The following is a 20,586-nucleotide window of genomic DNA, read 5'->3' on the forward strand; positions in this document are numbered from 1 at the left end:
GCATATGCATCATCCTCGGTGCTGTGACCTTGGGATCATTGAGCCCCTACCTTGTGTCAGATGCTGGTAGCACTCCACCTATACATGATCCAGAGGTTTGTTGCTAAGGTTAGTTGTTAGGAACCTCCCGTTTGCTACTAAGTGAATTTTGACTGGTGGCTGATGTTTGGTATTACAATTGAGATGCACTTAGGATGCTTGCATACTGTATCAGTAGATGTGTTCAAGTGCCAAATCTGCTCCCAATTCCAGCTTCTTGTTTGTGTCCACACAAGATGCAGCTGGTGATGGCCCTAATACTTGGGTCTCTGCCATTCATGTGAGATGCCTGTATTGAGTTATGAACGTCTGGTTTCAACCTGTTTCACCTGGGCTGCTGAGGGCATTTGGGGAGCATATTAATGGGTTAATGATTGATACCCTTCTCTCTCTCTCACTTTATTTGCATTTTAAGTAAAATGAAATTAATTGCTAAATGAATTCTGACTAATATACCTGAGGTTCCTAGGGGATATCTTTAAAGAACACATTTTATTGACATTATTAATATTTACTCAATACCACACAATTTTATATAATACAGTAGTGCTTACCAAGTGCTTTCATATGCTGCTTTATGTGATTGTAACAGGAAGGTTGGGAGAGGAATGGTGTGGCCGATGTTACTCTAGGTGACTACACTTTTGATATCTTAGGCTAATACTTCAGTTTTCTTTTCTGATTGTATGAAACAAAATGTGAAATAAGGCAGAAGCTTCTGATTGTTCGTACAGTGCAAGATGCTTTCATTCTCTCACAGCCTTAATTGAAGCTTGCTCCTGTAATCTCAGGAGGACTGGCGAGATAAAGACCTGTCCGCCGCCTTCCTCAGAGGCTCTTTCTGCAGGATGTGCTGTCAGCAGGATGACACACTCTGTCCACAAAGCATATGACAGTATTCAATGACAATATTCTTTGCATTCTGTCTGGGTATATGTGTGGTTTCCAAATGACACACTGGGTCCTATCATGTTGGCAGTGCTCACCTTCAGTACCAGCCGCAGCTCTCAACTAACCATGATTCACAGCAGCCATAAGGACAGATGAATAGATTCTTCCATTGCACAGTTTCCATGTTTTGTAGCGATAGTCGTTGTCTCTAGGTTTGGAAAAATAAAGCCATTAGTCTTTCTTCCTGTGGATATTTTGATTGTAGCTATTTCTACTGATAAACTGGAAAACAGTTGCCTATGTATTTGATGCTTGGGGAAAGTGTTGAGGTGTAGTGAGCTAAGTTGTCATCTGAGAGGTTTGCATCCTGTATTCTGATTCTAGATTCTGATTCTGACTTCTACACATGAACACACTGGAAGGCAACACATTATATCTCAGGTGCTTGGGACGCTGCCACCCATGCAGGTGTTCCGACAGAATTCCTGACTTCCGGCTTGATCCCAGTTGTTGCAGGCGTCTGGGTAATGAAGCTCTCTCACTCTCATTCTGTCTCAATATGGCTTTCAAGTACACTGAAATAAAAAGTAAAACACTTACTGGGTTCTGATTAGGTTACATATCATGTGGTAGACAAAAGAAAACTAGAAGACATTGTTAGTCTGAATCTTCTATCTGCTTAGGCAAATCTGACTGAATTTCCCAGATTGTATGTGTGATGTGGAGTGTCACGGGCAAGTGAGTCACTGAGGATGATTTTGTAAGGGAATGAAGAAAACAAGGTCAGGCCGGGTAAAGCATTTGGGAAAAAATATGGTTTCAGAAAATATCTAGCCATGGGTTACTCCGTAGACAGAGATCTAAGCTGTTTTCCGTTTGTACAAGTCTGCTATTTCCTGTGTGGGTTGCCTTGAGAGGAGAGACTCAGCATCCAAGGCACCTCAAGGTAACCAGTTCCCATCGGCAGGAGAAGGTTGCAAGCCCAGATTTTGGCAGCTGACACTTGTGGCAGCTGTGGCAGTGGATACATGAGCCTTGCAAGGCAGAAGCAGGTGGAAGCTGTGGCAGTGGCATTCCTTACCTGGAGAAGTTTCCTTTGAGCATAGAGGCAATGATGGTGATATTCATTAGGGCAGAGAGTTGTATAGTGCTTCATAGATGTTGGCATTGTTCTGGAAGTCTCACAGGTATCAGATCATCATAACAATGATATGAAATGACATTGTCTTTTTCTCCACTTAGCAGATAAACTGCAAACAGTCAGAATCTTAGAAATATTGTCAGAGACCAGAATCAACAAAACCCTAGGATGGTAGAAAATATGCCCTGTGGGGTGGGGCACAAGGCAGGCTTTGCGAAATGTGGAGAAGGTGGCTCTCCATGTAGAACTGACTTTGACACAAACCTAAGTTCGGAGATATACAGAAAATGGGAGTATTTGTAACATTTATTGCTTGTAGTTCAAGAAAATATTCTCACCAACAATCGACTGAAATTTCCACTATGAATGACCTGTTGAGATAAGGACTTGGATTCCCATTTTTAGAGAAGTAATAATTTTATTATTTGTTTATGAAATATGTATTCATTTATTTGAAAGAGTAACAGAGAGACATTGATCTTTCCTCTGCTGGTTTATACTCTCCAATGGCCTCAGCAGCCAGGACTGGGACAGGCCAAAGCAGAGAGACAGGAACTCTGTTCAGGTCTCCCACATGAGTGCCGGGGACCCAGATGTTTGCTGTCATCTGCTGACTTCCCAGGCATATTGGCAAGAAGATGGGTTGGAAGCAGAGCAGCCAGAACTCGGCCTGGCACTCTGATATGGGATCCTGATGTCAAAACTGATACAGCCTGACTCCCAGTGCCAGCTGCCAGTGTCCTCTTTGAAGACACTCTCTCTAAGGACATTTTAAGGTGCTGCAGCTTAGGATGTCAACCTCAGAATTTCAGGGAACCCAATTTATTCCATAACACTAACTTTTTCTGAAAAAAAACTCAAAGTGATCTAGTTGTAACATGTTTTTTTTTTCCAAAGAAAATTAGCTACAGATGTTCCTTTTGTTGTCCTTGTCTTACTTTGTGCGAAGTGACTCTGTCAAGAAATCCACAGCTGATTGGATCAGAGGCTGAAAGGACAGTGCACAGACGGTTGCTGGACAAGCCCCTCCACCCAAACACTGTTTTAGGTGGAGTGGGAGAAATCAACCTGAACATACTCTTAGCTTTGGTGAATTTGAATTCATGACATACAAAGAGATGGAAGTAGGAAAGCAGAGGCGAATCAGAGACAGAGATGGTGAAGCACGGGAGGACGCACTGAGTGCCTATGTGCTGATACTGGCTGTCAGATACATGTCTTATCACACTGATCTCTCTGGAGAACCTCTAGTTATGTTATGCAGGTGGAGGCCACTGGCAGGAATTTTGATTACAGGAAGTAGGGCCAAACAGAGAAATATTTTTCCCTCCTGTTTCAGTTGGTATCTCTGACAGAGACTGTATTATATCCATGTTTACATTTTTTTTTTTTTTTTTTTTTTTTTTTTTTTTTTTTTTTTTTATAAAGATTTATTTTTATTATTTTTTCATTGGAAAGGCGGATATACAGAGAGAGGAGAGACAGAGAGGAAGATCTTCCGTCCGATGATTCACTCCCCAAGTGAGCGCAACGGGCCGATACTATGCCGATCCGAAGCCAGGAGCCTCTTCCGGGTCTCCCACGCGGGTGCAGGGTCCCAAAGCTTTGGGCCGTCCTCGACTGCCTTCCCAGGCCACAGGCAGGGAGCTGGAAGGGAAGCGGGGCTGCCGGGATTAGAACCGGCGCCCATATGGGATCCCGGGCGTGCTAGGCGAGGACCTTTAACCACTTGCGCCACCGCGCCGGGCCCCTACATTTTTTTTAAGACAACTTTTCTTAAGGTGGGGGCCTGATGCAATGGCTCAGCAGCTCAGTCCTCACTTTGCATGTGCCAGGATCCTATATGGACTCCAGTTCATGTCCCTCCTGCACCACTTCTCATCTAGCTACTTGTTTATGGCCCAAGAAAGCAGTGGAAGATGGCTTAAAATCTTGGGACCCTCAACCTGTTTGGAAGACCCAGAAGAAGCTCCTGGTTCCTGGTTTTAGATCAGCTCAGCTCCAGTCACTGGGGAGTGAATCAGTGGACCAAAAATCTTTCTTCTGTCTCTCCTTCTCTAGAAAATCTGCTTTTCCAAGAAAACTAACTAACTAAATATATATATATTTTAAAGATTTATTTAGTTTCCTTGGAAAGGCAAATTTACTGAAAGAGAGAGAGAGAGAAGTCTTCTCTCCATGTTTCACTCCCCCAAAGGTCCCAGTGGCTGGAGCTGAGCTTTTCTGAAGCCAGGAACCAGAGTTTCCTGTGGGTCTCTCATGTGGGTGCAGGGACCCAAGGACTCAAACCATCTGCTCTTGCTTGCCCCATCTGCAAGCAGGGGGCAGGATCAGAACTGGAGCAACTGGGATATGAACCGGTGCCCTTAAGTGATGCCGGCACTGCAAGCAGAGAATTAGCTGCCAACATGCTGACCCCAAGACACCTTGTTTGAAAGTGTCTTGGACACTTTGAAAGTCGTGGACCCAGCATGACTCTAGTTCCCCAGACATGGTCATACTTTGTGAATTGTATTGCCACTACTTTCTTCGTTTGTGTTTCTCACGGTGATTGCAAAGTATTGCAGTTTTTAACAGGATCCACCATTATGTGTTGGACTTCTCACCTTTTTCGTCACTTGTGAAATAAGTTTGGTATTAAATTTCTTCTATTTGAAATATCTGGAGTGATTTCTGATTTTCCTACTTGGACCACAATGTCAAACTTTACAACCAGATGAACTCTAAAATTACTGCTAATACACCATCTGTCCTACTCTTAAAAAAAGAAAAAGATAAATTGGGGCCTGGCATGGTGGCTCAATGGTTAAAGCCTCACCTTGCAATTACTGGGATATCATAGGAACGCTGATTTGCGTCCTGACTGCTCCACTTCCCATCCAGCTTCCTGCTTGTGGCCTGGGAAAGCAGTAGAGGCTGGCCCAAGTCCTTGGGACCCTGCATCTGTGTGGGAGACCTGGAAGAGGCCCCTGGCTCCTGGCTTCAGATTGGCTCAGCTCTGGCTGTCACAGCCATTGACAGTCCTCCTCTCTGTCTCTCCTTCTCTCTGTAAATCTGAGCTGCCTTTCCAGTAAAAATAAATACATCTCAAAAAAAAAAAAAAGATAAATTGGCACAGTGACTCAAATGCTAACTCTCTTCCTGAAGCACTGCCATCCCATAAGGTTATCTGTTCGTGTCCTGACTTCTCCTTTTCTGATCTAGCTCCGTACTTATGGCCTGGGAGAGCAGGCCATAAAAAAGGCCAAAAAGTGGCTCAGGGCTTTTGGGCCTTGCACCCTCATGGAAGATGTGGAAGAAGCTCCTGGCTCTTGGCTTTGGAGTGGCTCAGCTCTGGCTGTGGTGGCCTTTTGGTGAGTGAACCAGCAGGTAAAATCTCTCTCTTTGTCTCTCTATAAATCTGCCTTTCAAATACAAGTAAATACACATTAAAAATGACTAATAGTATTTCATATTCAGTCATTGGTATTTGTTTCACAGAGAGAATTTTAAGATTTTAATAATTTCCTGTGTTGTGAATGAAATATGTTCATCATTTAGGATAGTCTGGGCATATTTTTGATTGTTGCAACCTGTGAGAGGCCAGCATTATTCAAGCGCTGATTTATGAACAAACCCCAATCTTATCCCAAAATATAAGTGACATATCTATCTGATACAGTAAGATTTATGATAAAAGCATATCTTAGTAACAGTCTCCTGATCATCTACATGGGTATTTATTTCAGTTTGTCATTTACCATCTGCAGTTCTTAGGGCCCTGGTAGCATGGACATACACTGTTTGGAATAAGGATTTAATTGCATGACTAGTATATTTCTTTCAGAATATGGCCCTTTATGGGCCCAGCACAGTGGCCTAGTGGTTAAAGTCCTCACCTTGAAAGCGCCAGGATCCCATATAGGTACTGGTTCTAATCCCAGCAGCTCCACTTCCCATCCAGCTCCATGCTAGTGGCCTGGGAAAGCAGTCGAGGATGTGGGAGACCTGGAAGAAGTTCCTGGCTCCTGGCTTCAGATCAGCACAGCACTGGCCATTGTGGTCACTTGGGGAGTGAATCATCGGATGGAAGATCTTCTCTCTGTCTTTCCTCCTCTCTGTATATCTGACTTTGTAATAATAATAATAAAAAGAATATGGCCCTTTTGATTTCTCCACCAGTGGCAATTATCAAGATGATTCCTAATTATCCATAAGATAATTTTTCTGTAAGAGCTTTTATTTTTATGTTATTTTTATAAGAGCATGTTATTGTTACACCAACATCACGGAAAAATGGCAGCCTAATCTTTGGGAGTTGGCTTAATCAGTTTACGGCCATGGCATCCGTAAATTTTCAAAAAGCCCATAGGTGGTTTTGTTACACATCCAATGCTAAAACACACACACACACACACACACACACACACACACACACACACACACACACACATATGCACCCAAAGATATTGGTAAAACCACACAGTGTGTTTCAGCAGATTTTTCCCTAATTATTTTCGTATCTGTTTGGTCGATTTTCTTCTTCTGATTTGACCTGTGATACAAGGAATGTGTTTGGAAGAATAAATACAGTTTAGTTTATTTGAAATCAAATTCATGCGGGGCTGGGTTTGTAGTGCAGTGCGTTAAGTCACAGCCTGTAGTGCCAACATTCACTATCAGAGGACTGAATCATATTACTGCTGTTCCTCTTCTGATCCAACTCCCTGCCAATGTGCCTAAGAAGCGCACTGGAGATGGTGCCAATATGTGAGCCCCTGCCATTCATGTGGGAGAACCAGATGGGGTTCTGGCGTCCTGGCATTGGCATGACCCAGCTATGGCAGGCATTGGGGGAGTGAACTAGCAGATGGATTCTCTCTCTTTCTCTTTGTTTCTCCCTTTCTGTCTGTTAGCTAAACTTTCAAATAAATTCAATCCTAAAAAATAAAATTAGATCAAATTCATGTGAGTTACAAACATGGCATCGTGTTGATAGCAAAGTAGAACAACCACATGAAAGAACAGAGCATGTCCTGTGGAACACTGTTGGATGGGACAGCACCAAAATCAACAGCAGAGACAGATGACCCTGTGAAGATCTCAGACTATGAAATGCCAGAGGAATTCCCGAGTTCTCTAGGCAGTTGTTGTGGCACTGCTAAGGAAACATCTTATTAATTCCATGTGATAATCTTGGAGTATTGCTAGGTAACATGAGAGTAATACTGAGTGTAATGAAACTGTAGTAATGGGGGCAGCCTTAGCCATCTGCTGGGCATGAGTGAGTGGATGGCCCAACTCCGTTTGAACGGAAGAAACAACTGTCAGGCAGTTGAAGCTGTTGGCATTAGAAGACTGGTGAGTAAGAGGGGCAAACGAAATCTTCATAAGCATGGGTTGGACAAGAAGGAGAGCAGTGACTCACTGAAAAGTGGCCTGTGGCTTGATTGTTTTCCATACTGGGAGAAGACCAGTTTGAGCTAGCCTGCCCTCAGATTCACAAAGGAGCTGTGAACCTGCATGGGAGTGGAGGAGAGGGGGAGGGTCTGGTTAGGAAGTTAACTTACACAAGGGACCTGCAAGTTTGCTAGGAAGTAAGTCAAGGGTTTGGAAGCTCAGAACTTCCCCTATTTGCCACCACCCTGTGATAATGGGCCTGGGATGGGTGTTTGTGCCAAAACCTTGAGAAAAGAGCAATTGGAAAGCTAATGAACCAAGAACTTCTTCAGATGGAGAATAAGGATAGGCATTAAGATTGACACTTTGAGGACCTCTCAAGAAGATTCTGGAAGCATATGTGTTTCTTAGTGTGGCCAATTTTCTTTAGGTTCTTCTATCTTTCCATTGATGCTTCTTTATTACGAAAGGAAAAGGCAAAATTCTTGTATCTGTGCATTTGCTGTCGAAGAGAACGGATTCAAATGTGCTGAGTGATGTTAGTTGTTTCAATTAGCAACGGCATTAGAGCAGTTCAGTAAGTAGCATTTTCCTAAGTTATTTGAAATGATTGCTTAGAAGTATCTGAGTATTTAATTTATTAACATGTTCTATTAAGGTATAAAATATAAGGTGGGGGAGATAAATCATTCCATTTTGATGGGGAAAATAAGAAAAAAGACGAGTTTTTTTTTTTCTTGGACTTTAATGTTTTCAGTGAGAAGACCTCCAGGCATATGTCTCTTTGAGATAAAATACTTTTTATTCCATCTCAGTTTCCTCCTCACATCTTGGGCCTCTGTTTTCACCGCCTTGGATGCTGGCTTGGAGGCGTGCCTTATCTCTTCTTCACATACATCCTGCCATGTTACATGTCTTACAGGAGCAGAAACTTTGTTTCAGCAGTCGAGAAATATCATGATCACCTCACCTGTTTAAATGATTATATAAGTATACTTTGGTTATCATCATTAAGACTTTCTTATTTGACAAGTCCTACTGCTGTATGAATTACTCTACAAACAAGGGGATGGAGATGCAGGTATGCGACTGTTTCAAAGCAAAGGTTTAATACAATGGAAAAGAAAAGCTTTTGAATGTTAACCTTGGCTTTGCCTTTAGGTTTTTTTTTTTATTTGTTTTGTAACCTTCTTAAGTTCTCAGATACATCATTTATGAAATGAGAATAAAACTCACTTTTTTGGTGAGTTTATTAGATGAAAGCACCTTACAGGTCTCTGACACTGAGTAGATGTGCAAAGTGACTTTCTTATTCATGTGGCATTTTTATGTTACTATATTTTAATTCCTTTTTGACAGTCCATTGATAATACTTTACCTTGTTATATAGAAGGTGAAAGTTGTCTTGCTTATATTTTGAGTCAAATTTATGTTTTTCTTAAAATGGTAGAGAACAGAGAAACTTCACAGAAAATGCAGCCGTGGAGCTGGTGAGTCAGGTGCATCAGCTCAGCTCTAGCTAAATTTCTGTTGCTGTTTTGATTATTTAGCATCATCTTTCTACTTCACTTTCAAATTTTCCAAATGTTAGCCAAGTGAGCACTTTCCAATCCTATAGCAAAGAGTTCAGTATTTATATTCTGCAAAGGAATCATTGGGTGGCAGCATTCTGAATAGTTTCAGATACAGTTTGACAAGTTCATTTGAAAGAAGAGGGACATAAATAATGGGCATTTACAAAACCCCTGCTGGGTATGAATTCACACTGCTTTAAAGGGTCTGCACAAACCGCCTTTCCTGTGTAGGAGAATAGTCTGATGCTGTCGCTGTGGCTGGAAGGTCGGCAGGGTACCAGAAATCGTGTCGCTGGATGCATTGCCTTCTCCACAAGAGCCTGGTCCATATGTTGTTCCGATTACTAATCATTTCTTAGAGCTAAAAGGAAACCAGGTGAAAGAACGTGAATTTTAGAGTCAGATAAACTTGAGCTCAGCCCTCAGCAGAGGGTAGAAACCAGCTAGATATGTTGGAGGAGGTCACCCATCAATGGCTTCAGTATCGGCCAGCTAGGTGCCATCCAGCTTGCCAGCCGGTTGTCAGACTTCAATGATGTAATTCATGCAGAGGTGCCCGGTAACATCCTCGATCCTCGAAAATACCCACTGTTTTTAACTAATGAGTTTTTATTTTCCTTTTAATGGGTGAGATGAACAATCCTAGGACACCTTAAACATTTGTGTGAAATAATGCCTTGAACATGTAGAGTAGATTTCCAGCTTGAACACACTGTGGCCTCAGAAGTAAGGTAAAAACGATTGACATTAATCTCCCCCTGAAAAGTTTGCTAGAAGTTTAACACATTTGACTCTTCACAAACCTGAGTGAGTTTGCCCACGCAGAGGAACCAGGAAACCTCAGATGAAGAGATGTACCTGCGTTGAGCCTTCACAATCCATCTTATTCCAAGGCCAGAGCTGCACAGACAGCGGGCCTCTTGTGAGACTGTGCACGCCTCTTAGCAATGTGCCCGTGTTTTCCCCTCTTCTGCTCTTCCACCTACATTTCTTGTGGCATTTTTTAGACATTAAATCACTAGGCCCAGCAAAGCATTTTCTTCAGCATTATTTTTTAGCTCATTCCCCAAATTATGCTGCAGTTGGATGAGGTTCAATTGCTTCTGAGACACTGTTGTTTGACTTTTGGATTCCATTCACATGACTTTATCCTTCATAACTCATAGATGATCATTAATAATAAATGCTGTCAAGGGTATGTTATGTGAAAAATAGTATTAACAGGCTGAACTTCTAAGGCAAGACCTCTTAGGCTGTATAGTAAGACATCAAAGTTACAGGGAAACTTATTGCCTCTCTGAATTATGCTCCTGAGTCTCCTTCCCAGTCTTATGCTGCTTCTCATCTTTCTGCAAGTTGCATAATAAAATTACAGATGCAAGAATGTCAGAAATGAGAATTCTTTGGTTCAGCCTTCCAACTTTACTAGTAGGGTGACTAATGAAAATATTTTCTGTGAAAAGAGGTTTTTAAAAACATACATACTACAGTGGAGATAGACTGTGTTAATATCTAAAAGGATAGTTGAGCCCAGGCCAAACTAGACATTGAGAACCTAGATGCTTATGTATCCAAAAAGTGCAAATTGGGGTAACAAGTTGTATATGTCTTAACGCAACAAATCAACAAGCAACTCTCATTTCAATGGTCGTGTGTCCCAGTTACCTCATCTGACAATACCCCTCTGCCTTTGTCCTATACATGATATAATAAGGCTTCTATCATATGGGAATGCTGTAGGTGGTACATGAAATATGAGGATGCAAAGTGAGTAACATAGATTGTAGATCTGTAGCAATTATGGACACTCTTGATTACCAAAAATATTTTGTAGGGGTTAGTACAATGATTCAATGGGCTAATTCTCCTCCTGCAATGCTGACATCCCATATGGGCGCTGGGTTGTGTCCCAGCTACTCCACTTTCCATCCAGCTCCTTGCTTATGGTCTGGGAAAGCAGTTGAAGATGGCTCAAAGCCTTGAGACCCTGCAGCCATGCAGGAGATCCAGAAGAAGCTCCTGGCATTTGGCTTTGGATTAGCTCAGTCCTACCAATGTGACAATTTGAGGATTGAACCAACAAATGGAAGATCTTTGTTTTTCCTTCTCTCTGTAAATATGCCTTTGTAATATGAATAAATCATCTTGAAAATATTATAATGTAAATATGAGTCACCATTCTCCAAAAACTATCTTGTTGGTGAGACATAAAATAATAATTCTAAATGCTTTACATGAAGTTTAAAATTACAGGCCAACCACAAAGAATTTGAATGACAAAAAGTTTGAATTTGCTCAGGGTAGCAAGATGGCATTGGCTAACACTAAGCAACTGTGAAGTGATAGGATGTAATGATGAACAGCGCAGGCTGTGGTGTTAAATAATTTTGTTTTTTGGCTTCTGAACATTGACATTTCCTATTGATGTAATTTTCTATAATCTTTTAATCACTTGAAACCTCAGTATTCACATCTGTAAAGTGTGTATCTCTTAGTCATTCACAAGATTATGAGAAGCAGTTCATGAGAAAGAATTTTGAAGTTTTAACCCAAATTAAGATACTCAGTAAGAGCTCTCTGTGTCTTTACACACACACACACCATGTGCTTACACATACATAAAATTATGGTGAAGCATGTATAGCATAAAATGCATGCACTTAACAATTTGAAGTGTACACAGTTCATTAGTGTTAAGCACATTCACACTGTGTCATGACTATGCATCTCCAGGATTCTTTTCATGCTGCAGAACTGAAACTCTGATCTCATTAAATAGGAACTCTCCATCCCTCTTCCTTAGCAGCCCCTGGAAACTGTCATTGTCTTTTTTTTTCCTCTCTTAAAATGAGTATTCTGATTAAATTCTGTCGGTATAATCAACCACTATTTGTTTTTCCCTGACTGGTTTATTTTACTCAACATAATGTGCTCAAGGCTCAGCCATGTTACTTGAACTTTTAAAAAAAGATTTCTTCACTTTTATTGGAAAGACAGATTTACAGAGAGAAGGAGAGACAAAGATCTTCCATGTGCTGGTTCACTCTTGAAATTGCTGTAACGGCCAGAACGGAGCCGATCTGAAGCTAGGAGCTAGGAATTTCTTCCTGATCTCCCACATGGGTGCAGATTCCCAAGGCTTTGAGTCATCTTCAGCTGCCTTCCCAGGCCAGAAGCAGGGAGCTGGATGGCTAGTGGAGTAACTGGGATACGACTGGCACCCATATGGGATCCCAGCACAACTGAGGTGAGGTGTTAGCCACTGAACCCCCGTCCTGGACCTATCACTTACATTTTAGGCTAAATAGTCCCTTGTGCTTATCTATCACTGTATCTCTGTTCATCTATTTTTGGATATTTAGACTGCTTTGAGTTATTGACTATTGTGAATAATGCTGCTTTGAATATGAATATACAAATATTTCTTCAAGACCTTGTTTTACTTGTTTTGCCTGTATTTCCATATTGGTATTGCTATTTTTAAAAAATTATTTATTTATTTATTTTATTGGAAAGTCAGATATCCAGAGAGGATGAGAGACAGAGAGGAAGATCTTCTATCTGATGATTCACTTCCCAAGTGGCTGCAACAGTCAGAGCTCAGCTAATCCGAAGCCAAGAGTCAGGAGCCTCCTCTGGATTTCCCACGTTGTTGCAGGGTCCCAAGGCTTTAGGCTGCCCTCGACTGCTTTCCCAGACCACAAGTAGAGAGCTTGATGGGAAGTGGAGCTGCCGGGGTTTGAACTGGTGGCCATATGGGATCCTGGTGTGTACAACATAAAGACATCAGCTGCCAGGCTACCACTCCAGGATTACTATATTCCTTTATGGTGCTTCTCTCTTTAATTTTTTTGAGGAACTGCACAGTGGTTGCATCATTTAAGTGTCCACAAACAATAAACAAGTGCTCCAATTTATCCACTTAAATTTATCAACAATTCATCAACATTGTTTTTTTTGTTTGTTTCAGTAAGATTTATTTTTTTGACAAGTGGAAAGATATATGTGTGTGTATATATATATATAGAGAGAGAGAGAAAGAGTGAGAGAGAGAGATCTTCTCTCTGTTGGTTCACTCTCCAAGTGGCTGCACAGTCAGAGCTGTGCCAGGCTGAATTTAGGAGGCAGAATCACCATCACATGGGTGACAGGAAGGTAAATTCTTGAGTCATCTTCCACTGCTTTTCCAGATGCACTAACAAGGATGTGGGTAGGAAAGAGAAAAGCTGGGACTGATGTAGGGTGCTGGTATCACCAGCCAAAATGCATGTACCATGTTTTAAAATACTAGCCATCCTAACAAGTGTGAAGTTATTAAATATATCCGTATTAATGCCAAATTGGTTATTTTAGTATATAGAGTATTATCTTTGTGGACTGTGGATTAGGATCCCTACTGCTGCCAACATGATACTGGGAGTGGTAAAATCCTTGGGTGGAACTCTAGCATGTCAGGCTTTAATGCAGGACAAGGGACTCCTTTCATAGATGTCTGTCTATGGAGTAAAGTTAGCTGGAACATGTGAGTAGTGGACCTTGGGGGCAGAAATACAGTCACATGAAGAAGCAAGCAGATATCTCCTGGCTTCACTGGTGCTAACTAGACACATTCTGTGTGTTAGTTAAATTTTTTGGTGATTGTGGGTAGCAGGGCTCTTGGCTTTGGAGGTGTGCGTTGGAGTCTGAACCTACCACAAAAATTCAGGATGCTGGTATGACGTGTGTGTGTATGTGTGTGTGTGTGTGTGTGTGTGAGAGAGAGAGAGAGAGAGAGAGAGAGAGAGAGAGAGAGAGAGAGAGAGAGAGAGAGATCCAGCTGGAGACAGCCAGCGTAGCAAGCCTAAGAGAGTAGGGAAAAAGGGAGTGATGGAGTGATGGAGGAGCGAGGGAGAGAGAGGGATATCTTCCGCCTGCGGACTCACTCCCAAAATGACTGCAGGCTCTAGGGTCGGGCTTACCTGGAGTCTGGAACTCCATCCTGGTTTCCAACATGGAGTTAGTGGCTCAAGCACTTGTCCCATCTTCTGTTAGGAGAGAGGTAGATAGGAAGCAGAAATGGTAAGACTTGAATAGACACACCTGGATTGTCGGCCTATGAGGTGGCAGTTAAGCCTATTGCCAGCCAAAGTCTTACTATTGTGAAGCCCATAGAGGCTGGTATAGGCTTAGGAAGCACCACTGCACCTCCACCTGCTGTGCAGGGAGGAGAAACATGTAAGTCTCCTAAATGGTCATTGTGAATGACTTTAGAAATCGTCTAATTATGGGAAAAATCAGTAGACCAATCTTTATTTTACTCTGGACAAATACAGATTGAGATCTCACAGCTGAACGCCTAACATTGTGATCCTATATGGATGAAGTTACTGAGGAGGCACAAAAATGCTGGGGATATTGTTGGAAAGTTGAAATACTGAAGTGAGGGATTGGGTTTCTAGTCATTGTGATAACTCCTTGTGTGCATAAAAAATACCAGGGAACCTCTGGGTGCTAGACTCACAAAAAAGCTAGGCTCAACCAACTATGCTGGCCTAGAAATAGAAATCCTTTAGTTGTATTTAGCAGATTCACATTGGAAATACTAGTTGAGTATGACTTTGAAATTTATTTCTATTTGAAAGTCAGATTTACAAAATGAAGGAGAGACAGAGGGAGGCAGAGAGAGGGAGAGATTCATCTGATGGTTCACTCCCCCGGAAGGCCACAGTGCCAGAGCTGAGCTGATCTGAATCCAGAGTCCAGGAACCTTCTTCACGTCTCCCAGTTGGGCACAGCAGCCCAAGGACCTCTGCCACTCTACGTTGCCTGCACGAATCTTAAGCAGGACGCTGGATCAGAAGTGAAACAGCCTGGACACACACTGGTGCTCAAATAGGATGCCCGTGCTTCAGGCAGAGGATCAACCTGTTGCTCCGTTGCACTGGCCCCTCATCGCCTGTGGCTTGACTTGCAGTTTCACTTAATTTTATTTTGTGGGGTTAAGGGGTGTGTTCTTGTGTTTTCTTGAAATTTTGCACCTCAAAGAAATTTTTAAAAAAGATTTTATTTAGCTCAAAGAATTCGAGGGGGGTGGGGTAAGAGAGAAAGAGAAAGAAGCAAGCATGCCTCCATCTGCTGGTTCACTCTCCTGGGCTGAGCCTGACTGAGCCTGACTGAGCCAGGAACCGGGAGCTTCATCTGGATCTCTCATATGGGTTGCAGAAGTCCAAACATTTGGGCATTTTCCACTGTTTTCCGCAAGCATTTTGCAGAGAACTGCATCAGAAGTGGAGCATCCAGCACATGAACCGGTGCCTAAAAGGGATGTTGGTGTCACAGGCAGTAGCTTCATGTGCTGTGCCACAACATTGCTCCCCATCCCTCAAACTGAATGTCCATCTGATGGTGTGTATTAATGCAGACCTTCTATTTGAACTCTTGATAAATAGATTCAGATATTCAGAGAATAATGTGCTTTGCTTGCATACCTTCCAAAGACTTGAGATTTAAGCCAAATATTTTTATTTCCCTGTGAGGCTCTGGGCAAAGCACAGCCTGCGGTCTTCATCTCTGTTACAACATAATGGTTCTCGTTGCAAACTATCATGAGATTCTGGTGGATAGTATTTGTTTAGAGTGCATATATATATATATTTTTTTCTTATTTGTGAGATATCTACACACACATATGCAGATGTCATTGTCCCATGCACAGTGACTATGTGGCAGGGTGACAGAGAGAAACACTGGGGACCTGGTCTTAGATATTGTGGCTTTTTTAATCACTCCTCTATGATTACTGGCCATTTTAATATGAATGGTTCTGCTGAGTGTAACTTTTCTTTTCATTTTATTTTTAATTTTAGCTAATTTAAATCCAAACAATTACATGTGCTTAGTGGAAGGTATAAAGAGCAGACAAGAGGATTCAGGCTTTATAGATAGAGGGAGATATTACTGAGGGACATTTCCATTGTGTTGTATAGAAGAAACGGAGACAGGTACAGTTTTAAATGCTAATGAACCCTAAGTAGCAAAAATGAGTGCTTCCTGATGAAGTGGAGGGGACAGAGAGGAGTCAGTCAGGAGGGAGGGAGATGGGGTGTGGGATTTCATGCATTTTCTTTCTAGATAACCAAGCAACGTGATTGTCTGGGGGTGGGGAGGGAGAGTCATGGGTTGAGAGTCCATTGTGTGTATTGACTGGTGCCAGGAAGTTGGATGGATGTCCTGCTGAAGACTTCCAGCTTCTCCCTGTGGTGGGACTCTAGGGCCTCGCCTGAGGGAAAGTACGGTGTTGTGGAGATTTTGAGAGAATTGAGCAATGTGCAGAGAGGAACTCTCTAGGAAAGTATATGAGGGCTCTTGGGTAGTTTTTATGTTGTTGATGGGGAAACTGAGGCATGGGAACCTATGCAAGTTGATAGCCACCTCCCAATTCCAGCGGGTCGCCAGGCCTTGACTCTTGATCCTAGCACCACAACAGTGCCTGCCAATTGGCCCACCTGTGCCTATTTCTTAGTATCTTTGCGTACTTTCATTCTGTATGTGAAGGATTCATTTCTCCTAGGAAATTTTGCTAGTTTGTCCTTCTGTTTCTTCAAAGTCTAGTACAATTCTGCAAACACACAGGAGGCCCAGTAAATACTTGTTAAAGAAGTAAGTGGACGAAGAAAGGATAAGGCCTAGGACCTGTCTGTTTCCCTTGCAAGGGGTTCACCTTCATTCTACTTCATGTTTATGGTGCAATCATAGTTTGAATCCTCTCCCCATGTTCTGCGGAAGAATAATTTCAAAGTCAGTTGATGTGGTGCAGTGTGAAAAAGAGAGGTCACTGTGTTTGAGAATTAAAAGATGTGCTTTATTGTATTTTTCATTTCTTGGCATCCAGATGAGGCATAAAAGCTGACACTGGGGAGGCTCTCCTTTCACCATGTAACTGACATCAAGAGTTCATGCCCTCCTCTTCCATTCTCAAGGAAATAAATAAACATTTGGATTGGCCAGGGCCCTGACCTTGTGAATGACTCAGGCCCCCCAGAGTTAAATTCTAACTAGGATTTTTCCCCTAGGACTCAAATTTTATCATCGTGTGCTATATTTACCAATGATGTTACACTTTATCTTAGCAAATATTTAATTTGTTGAGAGAAACATGTCATGAATGCATTACTCATAAACTCTCATCTTTCCAACAGATTCTTGCAAGTGGCAGAAATGGGACTTCTGGGGTCCTATTAATATAGGGGAAGCAAAGTCAAATGTCAGCCTTTAATGAATTCAGCAGAGAAGACAAGTGTGTAGGACTGAGTTTAGAAGACAAATATCAGCCTTCTTTTGGACATGGCTGTTTACCTTTAAAATAAGATTGATTGGGGAATTAATATCTAACAGTCAAAAGTGTACCGTCTCCACTGAAAACACCGGACAGTCACTTCCTTTCTTCCTCCACGCCCCCATTTCTTTCTAATTTATTCAATTAAGTCTATAATTGACAATGGAGCAATCTAAGGATAGCGTGAAATTTTACATTATTGGTGTTGAATTTGTTCTAACATCTAAGCTTTTTGAGAAAGTAAGTTTTTTTTTTTTTTTACATTGGTGGCTTAGAAGCCTTTGAAACACATGCTAAGGAACCCAAATAGGTTATTTACACAAGTGTTTCTATTGACAAACATTCATGAAAATGTATGATTTGTATGATGAGGTGAAATCTGGGCAGAGGCACAGTTTGATTTCTCATGTGATGTCACAAAGGGCTAGCTCTAATCCCAAAAATCCCAGGGAAGCAGATTTTAGCCGCTGTCGGGCTTGCAGATTCAGGTTGCATTACAAACAGAGCTGACCGTGTTTTGGAAATGCTTCCTACTGTATATGCGTTGCAGCGAAGGTTGGCGTGTGTTTCTTCATTCTGGTCACCCTTCCCTTGCGTGGCTGCTCAGTGCTGCCTGCCCACTCCCGAGTCTCCGGCATCTCCTTCTTCGTCGACAATGCACATGATTAAAACGGTATTTTCATATTTTAGTGTAGTTGGAGCTTCTTAAAGCAGAGGGTTCTAAGTGCAAAAAAAGAGATAGGCAGTTCCCTAATGGCTTATTACCATCACATTTGCAATTCAGATCAGCTCTAAATTGACTGAAATTTTTAAACACATAGCAGGCAGTTTAAACTAATGATTGTCTAGAGGTTCACCACTGACATGAACTAAGCTTCTGTTCAAAACAAATTGCAAATAATTCCTCCCTCAGAGTCAAAATGTCACTTTTAAAAACTCTATGTTATTGCTGGATTTTTGTCAGTTACATACCAAAAAAAAAAAAAGTCTGCTTTCTGTTGAATATTCTATCTTTGAAAGGACCGAGTGACACCATTTCCTACTTAAAAAAATAAAAAGAAGAAGAAGAACCGGCATACTAACAACATGTATGGACATGGACATACATGGACCTCCATCAGTTTCTCTAGGAATGCCCCCTCCACTTCCCTCCCCTTCCTTTTCAAAAATCCTAATTGTGAAGTAAAACACCCTTGGGGCAGTGGTAGGCCCAAGTTGCTTAGCAACCCGCAGCAGGTAGCAAAGATTGGGCTGCAGCTGTCCTGATCCTTTCCTAAGAACCTCCTTATTACTGTTTGTGTTAATCTTTAACCAGGCTTTTAAACCACAATCTTTCTCTCAGGTCTCTTGTTGTTAGATTGCAGGGGCCTGCTCAAATGTTGTCCCAGAGGTAATGGTATTAAGGGTGGCTATTGAATGTTTGAAGAGTGATAAGCACCGAAAAGGGATTCGAATTGCATGTTCCAACTAACCTTAGTTTACGTTCTTAAAAAATATCATGAAAATTTTTAGCCTCACAGGAACAATGGTTGGGGTTGACACAACAAAGTTAAGCCTGCTTTTTGCTCCCAGCTTGTAAATCCGGTGAGGCTGCCTTCTTCACCAAAATTGTTCCTTTTGAAAAGAAAAAAAAAAAATCCACATTCTCCCACAAAGGCACTTAGGGAATGCGTTCCGAATTGCCCACAGCCTGGCGCTGATTACAGTCTGGCTGTTTAATTATGGGAAGCCAGGTGTGGATGCTTAGAAAGCTACAGAGACAGGGGAGAGCCTGGGCTTCGTGTAAGAAGCCATCTGGTCCAGCCTGGGAGCTTGTGGACTATGCAGGAACTCCATGTCGCATGTGAAATGGACCAGTTCTTAAAGGATACAAATATTATGTGACCAAAAGACACACTGACTTTTCATAAGGTGCATTTGTTCCTGGGTGTGTTTGAACCATCAGAAGGTTTGTTCCTTCTGTTGTGAGGTTTGGATAACTTAACTACAAGTGTTAACCAATGAGGGTAAGCTCATAGCAGCTTTAATACCAGGCCATTTTTATGTGTCATTGTATAACACAAGAGAAAGAAGGCAGAACTGTCTTGTGATTTTTTTTGTGTGTGTGTGACTCAGTCTCTCCCATTAGATTAAAAATAAATCACCAATGATTCACCACCTGAATCTTCATTGTCATTTAAAAGGAATTTAGACCTTTTCCCATTACAGCATTTGATAGCAGACCTGGCCCTATTATGTGCAACATGGTATGTGCTTCATAATAGTGATGAACTTAACTTGGAACCTGGAGAAAGTTCACAGTGTATGAAGGAGATAACGCCTTCATATTTTCTGAACTTTTTTTTCAAGTTAGTAGGTACAGAAATAACCTTCAAACTTTCGTTACAAAAAACAAGAAAATTAAATCAGATAGACAAAGAGACCAATACGGAAAGCTTAGGACAGACAAGAAAAAGTCAGCTTGGACTCCCATATACCTTACTAGGTAGGACACAAAGATCAGTTATTCCTAAGGTATTGGAAGATTTCTCTACACACCCTTCCTAAAACTGTTCCGTTTCTCAATCGCTAACATATGGCTTGTTAGTTATAAGCCTGTTTGGACTATCCTAAAATTCACAAAGCTCAGTAAAAATCACACTTGAATACTGTAAGCTGCTAAACTTAAATATGAAGGGGAAAAAAGGCACGAGACAGCTGAATAGTACCCTATATCCAGTTTAAGGTTTATAGCAGTTGGTTATGTATAAACTAAAATTGAGATGTCAATGAAGCAGTTACAGGATGTGGTTAAGCACTTGCATTTTCTAACACGTTGGGCACTCAGTACCATGTCAGTTGACTTCATGATGTTGTAAATCTCCATGTTTCTTCCTGTTGTTGAATTTGTATTGTGGCTTTTCATTGGAGGGGATGATATTCTGCCAGCTCTGCTTTCAGATCAAGGATGGTCTCCCAATGAAACTGTTGAATATATCTGGACAATAAGATGCTGAGCTCCCTGCATGGTCCAATGAAGGAATCATGACTGGTTATGAGCTGTATTGCCATAATAATATAGAGGAAATCAATATGGGGTGAGGGGTTGGGGGCATCCCAGAGCCTATGGAACTGTGTCATAAAATGAAACAAATAATTAAAAAACCCTCACAAACATATATGATCCACATTTGTCTTTTCTTTCTTTTTTTTTTTTTTTGCTGAATTGCAGTTGTTTTCTCCTTGTGTTTGAGTTTATATACAAAATT

General features: G+C 41.6%; 1 long non-coding RNA gene across 1 annotated transcript; it reads left to right on the forward strand.

The window, feature by feature from the left end:
• Nucleotides 1-7,248: 7,248 nt before the first annotated feature.
• LOC121147832 lies at nt 7,249-17,503 on the forward strand. Its single transcript, XR_005882477.1, has 2 exons — nt 7,249-7,411; nt 17,202-17,503. It is a non-coding gene; the product is annotated as an uncharacterized LOC121147832 (long non-coding RNA).
• The last annotated feature ends 3,083 nt before the right edge of the window (nt 17,504-20,586 follow it).

This window comes from Ochotona curzoniae, unplaced genomic scaffold (genome assembly GCF_017591425.1).
Source record: "Ochotona curzoniae isolate NIBS_2020 unplaced genomic scaffold, NIBS_Ocur_1.0 scaffold_461, whole genome shotgun sequence".
Taxonomy (NCBI): Eukaryota; Metazoa; Chordata; class Mammalia; order Lagomorpha; family Ochotonidae; genus Ochotona; species Ochotona curzoniae.